The following is a 12,980-nucleotide window of genomic DNA, read 5'->3' as shown; positions in this document are numbered from 1 at the left end:
CGGAGAAATCACCACAGTCCCGTTTGGGAATCCTCACTGCATCTTCGTAACTGAAAGCTGCAGAGCTGTCATATTGCCGCAGTAGAACCCACAACCGAAGTGGACTCGACTGGCAAAGTTTGGTCCGGAGTGTGCCTGGGGCCAGTGAGTAACCCCAACCTTAACCAGTGGCCCCTAGCGCCTCCATCCATTATTACGCACAAGTGGCCCCTGGGGGTCCCTCTCCTTTCCACTGCTAGTGCAAACTAGCAACTCCATCCTGCACTCTGGAACTGCCTCTGCCTTCAAGTGGCGGTCCTCCCTGAATAGTGTGAACTTATTCTTCATTGCCTTATCCACCTTCCTGAGCTGTTAGAGACCCCTGAAGAGACCCTGTTTTGCCCATTCGAACAACCGCGTGCGCCTGCACTACATGTACTATTGAGCATAGTTAGTGCTGAGCACTACCATTGAGCATGCTGCCTCCCTCCCTCCCTCCCACCTCCATACCTCCCAATGCACCCCGATTGGCCGCCTGATCTTCCAGGCCCAGCTAGGTTGCCTTGCAGTCACCACGCTCGCTATTTGCATCCTGGGTTGAGCGGGTGACTGCAGGCTGCTGCCACAGGTATCCAGACCCTCCGTGGGCCTCGTTTCCTTATTTTGCTGTTTTGTTTCTCCCGTCTGCTGTCCTGCCCCTGCCCCTCTCCCCTTCCCTTCCGTGGATCTTCCCTTTGTGCCGCCTCCCATTCCTCCCACTGCACACAGTTTGGCACGCTCCCCCGCCCTCCCTTATTGCAGGCGCTACCAGGGCAGCCCCGAAGGCAAAGGGTGGCTCCCACTGTAGTGGCTCCTCCTGTTGTGTCTGCAGGTGACAACAGTAGTCAGTCTTCAGGTTAATCCTACTAGATTCCTTGCCATCATCAGACCCTTCTCGGTCAGTTGTGTTGTATTCCCCGTGTTGTGAAATACTAGGCTTTTTCTCCCCTATTTATTCTCAAACTTAGGTGTGCCCTCCTACCTGTCTCAAACCAGCGCATTTTAAAAATTATATGAGTGTTGTAGTCTATCCTATTGCGCAACTTGCTTGCCTCTCGCCGTCTTGTCTGCCTACTCCAGCGACCTTCACTAGTGTCTCACCCTTCCACCCCCCTCGTCTCCCACCTACTCTATGATGCTCTCTGTCTCCCCTATATTTTCTAACTGCTTTCCTATTGACTATCCTGCTCTCCTCAATAATTCTGGTAGGAAGAAGTTTAAAAAGGACATCCTTTGTCTCCAACCCAGGCCCCTTCCCCCCCCCATCTCTGACACCTACACCAGTGCCTCCTCCAAGGAAACTCACTGACAGCCTTTGTCGTGCCTTTGCCAGACCTATGGACCCTTCATATGGTCTCTGTGCTCTCTCCTCTTCTCCCATTAATGGTGGCACCCACTGGGATGCCCTCCTGGCATCCTTCCATTCCTCCAAGGTCATCATTAATGTTTACTCTAATGAGACTGTCCTGATCCAAGGCCCTCAGGCCAACCTTCACCTCTTTGATGGACACTTCCCGTGCCTCATCAACTTAATTTCTTCTCCTGCTCTCCCCTCTCCCCTTTTCTTGGCTACCTTGCCTTCCCCTTCCCTCGGGCTCCTTCTACACCTCAGTACCCCTCCCCAGAAGTCTTTAAAGAATGGCAACCTTCTCTACATTGCCACTCTAAACTCTCGCTCTGCTGTCAAACACTCCTGATATCTGCCACCTTCTGGAAGAACTTGACCTTGATGTCCTCAGTCACACAAGACATGGTTCACAGCCAGCTCTATCACAAGCTTTGATATGCTCCTACCTGATGGCTACAAGATCCTCTGGGCACCCAGGGCCAACCGCTCTGGTGGGGGTGTAGCCCTGATCTTCCCCAAGTGGATTCCTGCCTCTGTCACTCCTACGCAGGCCTACTCTTTGAATGCCTCATCTGCAGACTCTCTCTCTCCTCTAGCCACTCACTGTGGCTACTATCAGCCACCTGGTCAGATTTCATCCTTCCTCTGAGTGGGCAAACCTCTCTGCCTCACTCCTGGCCTCAACTATTCAACTCCGCCTTCTTGGAGACTTCAAAATCCACCTGGGTGCCTCCTGTCCTCCCTCTGGACTTTCGTGACCTCTGCAACTCGCTCTCACTCACTATTCTCCCCTCTGGCCCAACTCACTCTGCAGGGCACACTCGATGTTCTGATCTCCTCAGACCTCCCCCCCTCTGTCCCTCTCACCACTCCTCCCACCTCACCCTCCATACCCCTCAGGCCAAGCCACTTCCATGACTGCCACCCACCTTCTCAGTCATCCGACCCATGAAGCGCGTGTCAGCTGAGGCTTTCGCCGCCACCTTCACACACCGCCCCCCCCCCTCTGGCTGACTCCCCCTCTGGCTGACTCCCATCCTGACACAGCCCTCTCCACACTCCTCAGCTATATCTGATACTCTTGATATCCTTGCCCCCGTCATGAGAATCTGCCTGAAGCCTAAAGCAAAGTGCAACTTCTGGTTCGATTCATACCTAGTCACCCTAAAACAAAAGTGTAGGGTGGCCGAGGGGAAATGGCGTGCTTCATGTACATCCTCTGACAAGCTGGCCTGCCGCCTGCTCCGAAGGCAATACCGGCTGTCTGTCCTAGCCAAGAAGAGAGCGCATATCCAATCCCACATCTTTGCAGCATCTAACAACTTGGCTGAACTCTAAAATCTGCAAGGAACTGGCCAATCCTGCCGCAGTCTCTACCTCTCCTGTCCCCTCCCAGGCCCCCTGTACGGCATTGGCTTCTCCTTCATCTCAAACTCAGGACATCCTGTCCTCTCTCCTGCCCCCTCTCCTATCCCTTCCCTCCCCCACTCCCTGCTCTTCCTCTGACCTACCTTTCTGCAGCCATCTGTCCTCCCTCCTTCTCTGCCTTTCCCCTATTCTCCGCAGACAAGGTTTCTAGACAAGTCCCATCTATGAAAGTCTCGTTGAAACAGGTTCACCCCTGTTCCTCCAAAACTATCAAGTACCACATCGAATCCCTGGCTCCTGCCCTGGCTGATTACTGCAATCACTCCTTCGCCACTGGAGTCTTCCCATCCTCCCGAAGCACTCCCTTGTGCACCCCCTTAAGAAACCCTCTGCCGACCCCTCCTGCCCAGCTAACTATCACCCAATCCCCATCACTCCCTTTCTGGGCAAGCTCTTGGAGAAACTGGCCATCTCCCAGCTTAATCTCCACACTGAATCAGTTGGTTGTCTGTTGATCAGTCTGGCTTCAGAGCTGCCAGAAGCACAGAAACTGCTCTCCTAAACATCCATGAAGACCTGTTCGACAACCTTGACTCCAACACCCCTTGCGTTCTCAACCTGCTTGATCTCTCTTCTGCCTTTGACACCGTCAACCATGCCATCCTGCTCAACAGTCTGTGATAACCTTGGTTTCGCTGGTCAGGCTCTGACGTGGCCGACTTCTTTCCTCCCAGGTTCAACTGGGGTCCTTCCTATCTATCTTATTCTCTTCCTGTGGTGTCCCCCAGGGGTCTAGCCTCTCTCCCTGGCTGTTAAACCAATACCAGGCACTCCTGACCCACCGCATAGCTGCTCTCTGCCCCAACTTTCAGTGCTATGCGGATGACACCCAGCTCATCTTCAGGCTACCCTCAGCCTCCTCCTCTACTTCCCTCATCTCTGGCTGTCTGCTATCCAGGAGTGGTGTGCCGCCAATGACCTCTGCCTTAATGCCAGCAAGACGTAGATTCTCATCGGCAAACCAGCTCTCTGGCTGGCCTCTTGGCCATCTTCCTGTTCCCACCTGCAAGGCTAAAAACCTTGGGGTCATCTTCGACTCTACACTCTCCTTGCCTCACATCTCTGATGTCTCTCAGAAGTCACTACCAGCTGCACCTCCTCAGAGGTATTCTTCCTTTCCTCTCCTTCCCCCAGAAGCTCACTTCTCCAGAGCTCTCGTTCTCTCTAGGCTGGACCATTTCAACAGCCTCTTTCTAAATCTGCCTGCTTCTTCTCTCCGCCCTCTGCAACTGACTCAGAACAGGACTGAGAGACTTGTCCTTGGCCTCAAGCCCAGGGATCGGATCTCTCCAGGACTGAAATCTCTGCACTGGCTCCCAGTGGCTACGAGGATCAAGTTCAAAACCCTCTGCATCGTCCACAAGGCCTTCTGGGGCCTCAGGCCTCAATAGCTTCAACTCTCTTCCTAAATACCTTCCTTCTCAAGCTCTTCACTAATCTGCCTCAAACCCCCTCAGGGTCAGTCGCTTCTCCAGGCAACGAGTTGGTGGTAGATCTTTCTTCGGCTGGGGCCTCCCTCTCGAACAGCCTCCCTGCAACTTGAGAATCATCTTCGGTTCCGGAAGCACCTCAAAACATTTCTCTTTGCGTCTTTCTCCTCCTCTCCCTTGCCGACTTCCTGGCTGACACTGAAACTGCATTGGTTACCTGGCCACCCTCGATATTGGGCCCAGGTCCCCTCCCCCACCAGTCAAACTCCTGCACTGCCTTCCCAGCAATCCCCGCTCTTGGGGACTGTTTCTGTAGCCGTACAGTCCCACTATGAGCATTCGACACCCGACGTCTGCACTTGCCACCTGCTGACCGTACTTTATTTCTTTTCTTATCCCATGTACTGCACTGTCCTCTCCTCCTTCCCCCCCACACTTCTTCCCCTTCCCATGCACTTGCGCGATCTGAATGACACCTGGCCTAGTAGGATCGTTGTCTGTCTTCCCTCTGTTTCCCCTCCCTTGCCTCGTCGTGCCTTGAAACACATGATATGGCATTTATAATGCGCCTATACACAAGGCTCTCTCCTCTTAGGGTTTGAGCTGCCTCTTAGTTAGAGGTGTTGTCGATGTCAAAGGGGCCTAAAGACAATTTGCACTGCCTATTTTCCTTCCCCTCTAGGTTGCAAATATATTTCGTGCCTTTAACCCTTTAGACCCCAATGGTCATATTTTGTATCGATTGTGTTGGTTTAGTAGGATTGCTGTGATTCTTTTACTGTGTTGAGTTACAAAGGCCTTGTAATAAATGTGTTTATATTTTTGATATCCACACCTGTCTGGGAGTAATTTGTAAGTGTCCTTGTGTGCTCATTGAGGTCATCACCCCTCAACCCTCCTGAGACTAAGTCATGGTCGCCTGCCATAGCTAACTTGATTGGTCTGGCTTGTCCAGAGGTTACCCTGTTCCAGTAAACTAGGCTGGCCTTCTGAACATCTGCCCACCAAGTCAGAGTTCAGAAATCTGTCTTAACGGATAGATGTGAGAGTAGGGTGGGTGGGCATAGTGCCTTCAAGATAAGAAAAATCGGAAAGTACATCATTCAGCGAACTTGGGGCCCAAATGATTGAATTGTGCAGCGGTGACAGTGCCATCAATATTGGTTAATTACTTTTTATAGGGGTCCGTCTGCAGCGTGCCAGATGTCTTGCCCTAAAACTTCGAGCAGCCCTATCCAGTATATTAAATGGTGAGCCATTAGTAGGGCAAACATTGGGTTAGCCGCAAGTTGTCTACCCTTTCGCAAGGGATATCATGGCCCCAGAGGACAAGAGAAAAAAAAAAAGGTAATCTAAAAATAGAAAAAGCGTGGATTCTGGCAGAAACAGGCCATTACATCTCAGATCAGAGTGGGGAAGTCAATGAAATCACTTAAAACGGAAAGACTAGTCAAACACTCAGAAAACAGAGCTACAAGATGAATGAATCCTGCGTGCACCATTGTAAAGTGGATCCTCGTGGTTTCTCCAACAGGGTGAGTGTATACAGAGTTGTTGTGATGGATGTGGTCCGCTTAGCCAACAGTAAAGTTTATTAAGCTGCTGCATTTGCAAGCAGATTCTTAGGCTAGCGCAAGGGCAGACTGAGTGAATTGTGAAGGGAGTGCTGACAAATAAAGTGATCTAGAGCAAGCGAAAGAAAGCGCAATAAATGAAAATAAAATTCCAAGAGGGAGACACAAATGAACACAGGGACAAGTTGAGAGGGAGAGAGCAAGATATGGAAGGAGACAATTATACAGCCACAGGTGGAAAGAAATTCAAAAAGACCAATAGAGAAGGAGGGTGAAAAAAGGGACAGAGACCGATGGCGAAAGCAGCAAGAGTACTGGAGGGACCCTATAGAAAAAGGAAGAAAAAATATAAACCAGAGCGAAACAGGCAGAAATCGCAGAAAGACCGCATGAGAGTTTTGAGCAAAATAAAATCTAAATCAGAACATAAAAGAACTGCGTGTCCAACCGTTTAACATGGACAGGCATTAAATACCAAATAAAAGATGTTGCACTATTAATGCAATACATTGATACCGAGTCTTCGTTGGTAATCTTTATTGATAAAGTTGAAAACCAAATTCCACCTTTCAATACAATTAGAGATTTCATATACATAAATTGAAAAATGTAAAAGTAAATCCAGCAGCCAGAGTAAACATACAATTTTAAAACAAATCAAACAATATCCCCAAGCCAGTATACTAAAAGGCAAATCAGTTTAAGATGTGTACAAAGATTAGAAAATTTGTTGTACGTTAAAGACCTTTTCCTACAACATATCGAGTGGTAACCCTCTAATCTTTGAAAAGTTGCTTTGAAATTCTGTTCCTTTAAGGGAGCAGCAGAGAAGGACACATCAAGAGTCTAGCTGGTTCGGTTTTTTACAGAATCGACAGTTCCTGTCCTCCATCAAAGTTTTAGTTCTCACCCACAGTACCTCTTTAGTCGTCCATAAATTCAATCTTAAAACCAGTGCTCTAAGAAGGAAATGCCATTAAATAAGCTGCTGATTTAGAGGTTTTAAAGGGATAGTCCAGTAAAAAAAATGTTAAAAATAGATAGGCAACATTAAAAAAAAATACTAGCACTTTTTTTTTAAACTTCCTATGTAAAATTTTGAGCTATTCAAGGTCAAAATTCGCAAAAGCAAGCACATGGGAGCATCCATTTTGTGAAATGGATGCCCGCCTGTGCGGGCTTTTGCGGCACTAAGGAAAAGCCAGCCAGCTGTAGTAAACAAAAGCTACCGCTGGGTGGCTTTTCCTTCATTGGTGCTGTACGCGGAGGACAGGGACCGGAGACCAGAGCAGGAAAGCTCCCATCATTAGGCATGATGGGACTTCAACCAGTTCTTCTAACCAAGCTTTAGTTTCAGAATAGTGGCCAGTCTCATTACCCACTCTAAATGGGAGATAGCTGTAATATTTTCTCTCAGCTGAGTTTTGCATAATGTCAAAGACATGTTTATGCTTAAATAGTGGCAGACGGCCATTCTCGGTTTGTTGAATAAAGCTGCTCATAGCTGCCACAACCAAAAAGTAGTGAATACTGTTGGGCGCCAAGTACAGTGTTCTTTAATTATACTCATTCAATTTATACAGGGTAGACGAGTCCACCTAAGCCTATTCCTTCCACTCACCTTCAGGTTAAGCCCATGATGAACCAGCTGTAGGAATGGTTCAGGCAGGTCCCAATTTACCCATTAGTTTCCAGTCAATCTAATAGTGATCATAATTTAAGTCTTTCATGGTCATAAATGTGTTTCTTTGGATGCATGTATAATCAATGATGGTCTGTTTAGCCCATCTCCAAGTTAGTCTCAGGGGTGTATGATAGTTTAGGGCACAATTCAGCATAACAAAAATCGTGACTTTTCATAAGGGTTAGCCATCTTTTTGCTGAACCGGTCAATAAATCCGAATTTGCACCTATACATTGGATATTTAAATCACCACCTATTATAGTCTAAATTATAGTGCGATAACATGATTAAGGCCAACATTTGATCTACCCGATCCAAAAAAAAAGTTCCCTTGTGATTCCATACAAATTTAGAAGGGCAAAAGGGACCCGCCGGGCATATCAATTTATTAAGTTGGGTAAATGCATTAGGAGAGGCCCATTGCTCCAGAGCAAAACCTACATACTTGCTGTAAGCCATTAACAGCCCCGCCATAGGCCTTCCCTTTGCAGCTTTAACAGCAGGTATCAGGAACAAGGCATAGCCATCCCAGACCGGAGGTTTTCGGAACCAGGTTTCCTACAGCAACTATATTGTGGACTTGCAGCACGTTGCCCTCATGAACCAATAAATGCTTAAAACCTCTGGTGTACCAGACCACCAGATTCAAGGGTTTTATTCCTATCCTCAGACAATGTTAACTCAGAATACCCATTTCTCTGCCTTACATCCCCTAGGAAGCCAGAGGACTTTATCGCATATCCCTCCTGCCTCACCAGCAAGAAATTCGCATAGCCTAGCATCAGGATTCTCCCCATGGGTTGAGGGCAAATAATCACGATTCCCAGTATTTATGGTATTTTTGGCTCAACTCCTCATATGAACTCTTGATGGAACAAATGATTGGCAGCTCTCAATACCTCGACAACCAAACAAGAGCAAATAACTAATCCCACTTTGCCCAGGTCATAGTCTAATAAACACAAACTGGGCTAGATCGGATGATTGAATCTCATCCAAACCATGGATTTCAGAAGAGATTCATAATACTTGATCTGTTTAGCATGAACTCCTCATAGGTGCCACCCTTACGTTCCCCATAAGAGTAGTGCTTATTATGGCCAGTTTGGGTGTTGAAGATTGGCTTATGAAGCCTGTTTGGAATGGTTTGCGATGGGGAGTGATACGACCACTCATTTCAACCCTGAGCTTCCTATAATTTCTAGAATCATAACTGGTCTTCCCCAAATGTGTAGGGTTTATGATTTGTCCCCTTCAAAGACTTGTTCTTGATCAGAAGCAGATTCCTTTTATGATCTGCAATATATCCATCCCTAAAGGAGGAGTTACTTACATTAATCATATCTTCAAACTGGGCACAAGACCCATTTGCAGTTTCGGGTCCTTTAGAATACTTTGATCCCCCTCCACCTGGTTACACCAGAGAATGTCTCGCTCCATATAAACAGAAGGTTGCCCAACTATCTCCTGTAATAGCTCATCTATTGCCTCCAGCTCTTCAGAAGATTTATTAGATTGAATATCAGCAATCGTGAAAAACGTTGCTTTTTTACACTGCAGCTTTCGAGCCAAATAAATTAGACCTTGAAAGGGATCTCTGGTTTTTGGTCTTAACCCAGTTGTGTCCTTTTCAATGGTCCTTTCTTCTTGGTGAAGTTTTTAAAAATAGGTTCCAGTAATAGCTGGAAGGGTTCCTCCTGTGACTCAGAAGAGGCTTGAACCACAATTACATCACTGGTTTGATTTTTTTTTTATCCAGATTGCCGTATGACAAGTCCTGTACAGCCTCTCCTTGTAAAACCAGAGCGTCTAAATTCTGGGTTTCTAGATACCGGGGGCAATTCCATGGTTCAGGGAACGAAGTTTAGATCGGTGCAACCATTCAAGGGTTTAGAATCACCTTGTTATACGAGTGATTCTATATCAGTTGGGTTTGTTAATAGGGTGGTTAAAATACCACCCTGGCCTGCTATTCTGACAGCAAACACCTCATAAGGCCATGAGAGCAGTATTCATGGTTGCAAAAAGTCACCTCCACCATAGAGGTATGCCCCAAATTCAGCCCCAGCGACCTACAAGGGGTAGGATTGACAAAAGAAAATGATTAGCTAGGGGATGAGTTTAGCGAGTCTGGGTAGAGTATTGGGGATTGTGAAAAGTTTAAAGGCAAAGGGGAGACAATAAACGGAGGTTGCGCATCTTGTGCAGGCATATATTCAGGTGCAACCCGTCTCGATGGCTCCAACTGATCACTAGCCTTCCCCTATTCTTTTACTCCGCAATGTGTCCGTTTTTATATAATATAGAAGGAAGTTCTTTCGTCAACAAGCTATCTTCCAACCATAAACCAGCATTAGCTGGTGGTTGGGTGCTTTTAGCCCCCTAATGGACTAGTGGAACAATATGGCCCATCTGGCCTTTTAGTGGATGACCCTGCAACAGTATTAGAACCTCCCATTTGAACCAGTAGGGATAAGGGAGGGGGTGATAGTTTACATCCAACCCCATATGCGTGATTTCCACCGCCAGTGCCCTGTCAGTTATCTCCCTAAAGTCTATCAGAAGCTCTTGACACAGGCGAGACTGACTTAGCTGCTGGCCTGAAATTGCTTGATCCGGGACTTGCTCCAGTTCCATTTGAGTGGATAGTTTTAAATTAGCCCAATAACTGCTGATATCAGAAGTCAAAGACTTTGTCCTCAACAGCCACGCCGGAGGGGCTTTTTACAAGAGAAGCCGGATCCTTCGCGGCTGTAGTTGGCATTTGACTTATGTCACCAACTCAATTCACAGGCACCTCTATAGGCATAGTGGATTTCAACATGGTAGCATACAACATTCTCATAAGCAAGCCTATGTGCCAATAAAGCGTGTTAATATACTTATCTGGACAACAAAATGGCATCATACAATATTGCCATGCTCACCAGCACCAGCCGACTGTCTAACTGCACTCAAAGCACTCCTCGAAGCGTGCGTGCAAAAGGCAGTTCAATTGTTTTTGGTGGAAAGTAGACGTGGCTAGACATTCCTCAAAAAAATCCCAAAAGTCATCCAGATAAATTTATAAATGGCACTTGGAAGATCCGACACAAGAGTAGAGGTGCCCAACTGCACGCAGCAAAGCACTCCTCGAAGTAATTGTTTTAAGAAGTAAAATCTCAAGTGTCCGCAGTACTTTGTGATTCCATAAAAATGTACTGCAAGCCACTTTTGCGGAGACCAGTTACCCGCCTCAGGTTTTGGAGCTGCAGGGAATTTCATTCCATTAGCCCACTTGACTCCCAAAGCTGCCTCTTTTGCAGGGGGGAAGACAGCCCTGCAGCCTCCTAGCGTCATCCACTCCCCCTGTCCCAACCCCCACCCTTTGCTTGTGCATGAGACTCCCCGGCAGCCACCAATCTCCCGCTAGGCGTTGCTCATTCACTCCGAAGTACCCACCCCCTTTCTACCACTGCCCAGCATCAGACTGGCCTATAGGGCAATGCCTGAACCAACATTGCAAAATGCTAGTGTGGGCACGGTTTTTGAACAATGTGGAGCAGTTCTTTGGCCAATGTGGGCCACTTTGATGAGTTACTTCGCTATGTGGCTAGTAGTGTGGACCATCGTTCAATAAATATGCTTAAAATTTACAATTTGCATTACATTTTAAAAAAAATCCCCCTTGGGTACTATTCAAGTAGTTTGTCCCAAAAGTAATTGCCATTTGCAACTGTGGGCATTAGTGCCCAAGACAATTTAGGCCCCAGTCTGACTGTGCCCTCGCCACTTGGGCCGGGTATGGGGAGAGGTGGGATTTCCTAACTCCTTACCACATGCAGCTCCACCAGTCTCCAAGCCACAGGTCAAAGTAAATGGTCTTTTGGGAAAAAGGCTATAAGAAAAATTGGCACTTTGCTTTCAGTGCTTCTCTTTCATCCAGTATATTGATGGCATCCAGAGTGTAACATTAAAATCCCAGGTGCCAACTCTGATCCAGGCCTCCCGAATAATATCTTCTAGTCTAGCATTGCCAATCTGGGTGCTGCTAGTGCTGCCTCTGCCTGCTCCCTTCGTAATGCCCACAGCCTTCACGGGTACAGTATGTTTTCTAAGATGGCAGATGGCTTTCGAGTAAAGGCATGCATCTTCCACCACGCTTAGAAGATTGAAGAAAAAGGGCCCGATTCACAGAAGCGTTTTACAATGGCACAATCCCATAGGAAAACATTCTGAATCAGGCCCCTAGACTAGCACTATATAAAGGAAAACATTCTTATTAGTACAGTTTCCACTCACGTTGTGCAGCCTTGTCCGAAATGTAAGCCTACACCACAACAATTTGTGTATAGCACGTCAAGTTTGAGATTCTCTACACTAGTGCACTGCATATTTTGTAAAAATCTCAAGTCTGCAAAGGCTTTGCAGCCATCAAATACCTACAGAAATGAAATATCCCAACCAAATACACCATTTATTTTGGGAGTGGGCATTTTACCGCCTTCGCTCATCATTTCAAGGATACGTGATGAGCAGAAATTAAATATATAGGCTCCTCCTGGACACTAGCAAGTATGGCATATTAAACGTGTGCAGGAATGGGAGCACTTCAGTGCTCAAGCTCCTACTGAGTAGTAGCCCATCTCCACAATGGCCATTACTTTGTGTGCTGTTGGGTTGAAATTCTTTGTGGCACAGATGTGAATATGCACTTCACTTACAGGGAGGTTACATTAGCGATACAGCTTATACCTAGTTTTAGCGCTGTAAAGATCGTTCCTGATGGACACTGAACGTTCCTGATGGACACTGAAATGGCACTTAAGGCAGCACATGGATAAAAAAGCCGATGGAAAAAAGGCCCAGCTGGTGCTTTGGTCATTTCATTGCCAAGCCTGGGTAAGTTGCCATGCCAACACCATACACTGCTCCCAAACTCCCCTTTCTCCTATACAGTACCAATGTTTTGGCAATTTGTTGGTTATACCACCACAACCAAAAATTAATAGGGTGTAACCAACTAACATCAAGAGTTGCTTCTAAAAACAAGAATATGTAATCCCAATATCATGACAGTCAACTTGTACAAACATCGTTAAAAAAAACTGGAAATTCAAAATATTCGGGTTAAAAGATCCCATTTCTGATTTGGGAACATTTCCCTCTGAGTCAATGGTTTAAAAAAACTATTTAAAAAATCACGTCCGAGGCTCAGGTTTCAAAAGATTTCAAATCGCAATGGTGACACTGATGTTTAAACAGAAAATGTTTCACCACTCCAGATTGTTTTACCAATCTGCATATTCTAACAATGTGTGTTCCAACTTAATTTATCCTTGCGTACTGTTTGGCCAACATGAGCCACAAGGGCATCGAATACATAAACATTCCGTTTGTCACAGGTTGCAAAATGCGGCAATAGTAACTTCAAAACATTATACGGATGGTAAAGAACTAGACTTTTGATAATAGAGGAACAGTTATTCCAATTCAAACAAGGGAACATACCAGATCGG

The sequence above is a fragment of the Ambystoma mexicanum genome, chromosome 12, assembly GCF_040938575.1.
Source record: "Ambystoma mexicanum isolate Mex_15411 chromosome 12, UKY_AmexF1_1, whole genome shotgun sequence".
Taxonomy (NCBI): Eukaryota; Metazoa; Chordata; class Amphibia; order Caudata; family Ambystomatidae; genus Ambystoma; species Ambystoma mexicanum.
Note: the sequence above shows the minus strand (reverse complement) of the source record.